Below are 3,497 nucleotides of genomic sequence, written 5' to 3'. Positions count from 1 at the left end.
CTCATGGCTTAGCTCTGCGGAGTTCTGTTAGCAACAGTTGATATAGCACTGGCCCAGCAAGAAGCCTTCTTCAAAGAGCTCTGCCTAGCCCCATGAATTCCAAACAACAACAACAAAAAAAACCTATAGGTCACCAAGAAAACAGTACTTTATTCTTTCTACAAACATTTTTGAGCACCTACTATGGGTCGGCACTCTGCTAGTCTCAGGGGATAACATACACAGTGAACTGGATGTTAATAAGTCCCTACTTTGGGAGAGACTTCCATTCATTCAGAAAATACTTCTTAAGTATTTACCATGCTCTAAACACTATGTTGGGTGACCTGGAAATGATAAAGAGAGAAACACAACCCAGATTTGGAGGAGAGATCAGCACTAAGGAAAAACATCTAGGAGGAAGTTGGCCAGGAAAGGTGGGGAGGGTGGGAGGATGTGATAGGAAGTATTTCAGAGAAAGCGGTAATCTTGTGAACAAGATTGGAGGCCGGTAAATATGGCAGATTCAGGGAAAAGTGGTGACTATGTCTGGAGAGCAGAGTTCAAGACCGGTGAGGCAGCGCCACAGAGACGTAAGCAGGGTCAAATCATAAAAGGCCTTAAATAAATTCTGGCGATTGTATTTTTGAAAGACGACTACAACCACATCTCCCATCCCACATGCTCTTAAAAATGTCACTTTCTCTTATTTCTTTCCATCAAATGGTGGTGTGTATGCTCCACCTTCTTGAACCTGGATATTTCCATTTCTGAGACTCGTTTATATAATGCCATACACTTCCATCTTGTTCTCTGAGGACATTTGCTTTCGAAACTGTCAGGGTACAGTCAGGAAGCCCAAACTAGTCCATGCAAAAAGACCATGAAGAGAGCCCACATTAAAGTATTTTCGGCAATCGCTGGCTGATGTCCAGCCAACAGCTCACATCAGCCACTAGACATGGGAGTGACTTCTCCTCCAGATGGTGCCAGCCCCAAGCAGTCAGGTTACTCCCAGGCTTCAAGCATTCACAGATGAGATCTCAGACAATTTAGCTCAGAAACAAGCTGCCCCCAGTGAGATCTGAGCCGTAGCTAGCTATATTATACAGCAGTAGCAAATAGACTACTTCTTAAAGAGTTTGCCCATTTTTTCTGAGTGGGGAGCCCCTGAAGAGTTTTAAGCAGATAAGTAACAGGCTCAGATTCTCATATTAGAAAGAGCATTCTGGCTCTGATGTGTGTGAAACAGTAGTGAGGGTAAACTCCGGAGTCAAGAAGACCAGTTGGGAAGACCAGCTATTGCACAAATTCAGGCAATATGTAAAAATGACCTGAACTTAAGTGATAGTAGAAGAGATGAAGAAAATAATTCAAGAGTTGCATAGGAGCTAGAATCTTTAGGGCCTGATGTTAGATTGGATGTGGCAGGTGGAGGAGAGAAATACAGGAAACCAAGGGTATGTTAGGGTTGTTGTCTTGGTAACCAGGTAACTGGCGGTGCCTTCTATTTTGATAGGGAGCATTGGAAGAAGAGTCACACATTTAGGTGTAGGAATATGCCAGAGAGTCAGAAAGTGGGAGATAATTGATTCTTTGGATGTCCTGTGGATCCTTCATACTCCAAAACTATGATTAAAGATGTCCAGGGAAGTACTTGGTTGCACGTGACATTTACAGATGTCTTCTTCTGTTCTCCTAAGTCAAAGAGCAAAAGGTGGAGCAGCCTATCTCAAAATCTCTGCAAATTAGTTGGAGGTGATTGATTGGCAAGCTCATGAGTGAAGCCTGTCTCATTTCAAGGTCCTGCACCAAGAACTGAGGGTGTCAAAGTGATGAGTTAGATAGAATTGCAAATTCAGTCCTTAGTCCAGGAGTCTAACAGCAAGGTAAAACTTGCAATGATATATCATTTAAAAAGGGCAAGAACATAATTTAAAAAATAGACATCAGTCCTAGTGGATTATCAAAGTGCATAATAAAGAGAAGAAATGTGAGCAAGAGAATGCTTAGATACAAAGAAAAGAAAGAAGAGGGAGATGCTATGGCATGGGTTACGTTGGAAGGTGGGCTCTTGTATCAGGCTTCCTTGTGTTAAAGACCAGGTCTTCCACTTGGTAGCTTGGGAAAGTTTTAAACTTCTTCCCCATCTATGTAGATGCAAAACTACCTAGAGAATTATTTAGTTACAAATATGTTGATGTTGTCCTTATCCAAAAAGAAGAAATGTTTTGGTGAGCCATGTAATCATTCTTTTCTATGAACACTCCTAAGTAATAATAGAGATGATGGCTCTTTTCATCATCTTGGTGCCCCTGGAGGCTGCTGGGACAGGACTTCTACAATTACAAATATGTCTGAAAGGCTATGGCCCAAGGCCACTTTTGCTGACAATAAGTGGGGTCTCCAGAACCAGAGGGAGCACACAGTTCTTCTTAAAATTCAAGGTGTTTATACTCAAGATGAAACTGAATTCTGTCTAGGCAGAAGATGTGCTCATGTGTACAAAGCAAAGAACAACACAGTGACTCCTGGTGGCAAACTGATTCAAGGTCCTGCACCAAGAACTGAGGGTGTCAAAGTGATGAGTTAGATAGAATTGCAAATTCAGTCCTTAGTCCAGGAGTCTAACAGCAAGGTAAAACTTGCAATGATATATCATTTAAAAAGGGCAAGAACATAATTTAAAAAATAGACATCAGTCCTAGTGGATTATCAAAGTGCATAATAAAGAGAAGAAATGTGAGCAAGAGAATGCTTAGATACAAAGAAAAGAAAGAAGAGGGAGATGCTATGGCATGGGTTACGTTGGAAGGTGGGCTCTTGTATCGGGCTTCCTTGTGTTAAAGACCAGGTCTTCCAGGCAGATACTATTGTGCAAAGCAAAGAACAACACAGTGACTCCTGGTGGCAAACTGAACAAAACCAGAGCCATCTGAGGAAAGGTAACTCGGGCTCATGGAAGCGGTGCCACGGTCCGTGCCAAATTCTGAAGCAACCTTCCTGCTAAGGCCATTGGACACAGTATCCCTGTAATGCTGTACCCTTCAAAGATTTTAACTTATTGAAAAGTAAATAAATAAAATGGGTTTGTTCTCTTGTTTAAAAAACATACTAATGGTGATGAGGAAGTTATTGATGATTATGGCAGCTACATCTCATTAAATGCTCACTAGATTCCAGGAAATGGGCTAAGTACTTTATATATGCATAATTTATGTTTTAATCCTTTCATAAAATCTAGCAGGCAGATACTATTGTTATCTTTAGCCTATAGGTGGGGTTCTGGATTGAAATGCCCCAGTGTTCAGATTCACAGCTCTGCTACTCTGTGGCCTTATAACCTCACCTGTGTGTACAAAGAGGATAATAACAGCACGTTCTCATAGCTTTGCTGTGTGAATTCCTGAACAGATACATTAAAAAAAAAACCCACTAGCCTGGCGCCTGGCACAGAGTATAGAGCTCTTTGGGTGTGTGGCCTCCATCCTGTTGCACCTTCCCACTTCAGTTGGCTT

The 3,497-nt window shown here is 41.7% G+C and overlaps 1 pseudogene; it reads left to right on the top strand.

Moving 5' to 3' along the window:
- The first annotated feature begins 2,332 nt into the window (after window positions 1-2,332).
- LOC106726804 lies at window positions 2,333-3,047 on the top strand (annotated as a pseudogene).
- The last annotated feature ends 450 nt before the right edge of the window (window positions 3,048-3,497 follow it).

The sequence above is a fragment of the Myotis brandtii genome, unplaced genomic scaffold (genome assembly GCF_000412655.1).
Source record: "Myotis brandtii unplaced genomic scaffold, ASM41265v1 scaffold32, whole genome shotgun sequence".
NCBI classification, from domain to species: Eukaryota; Metazoa; Chordata; class Mammalia; order Chiroptera; family Vespertilionidae; genus Myotis; species Myotis brandtii.
This window is presented reverse-complemented; position numbering and strand designations above follow the sequence as displayed.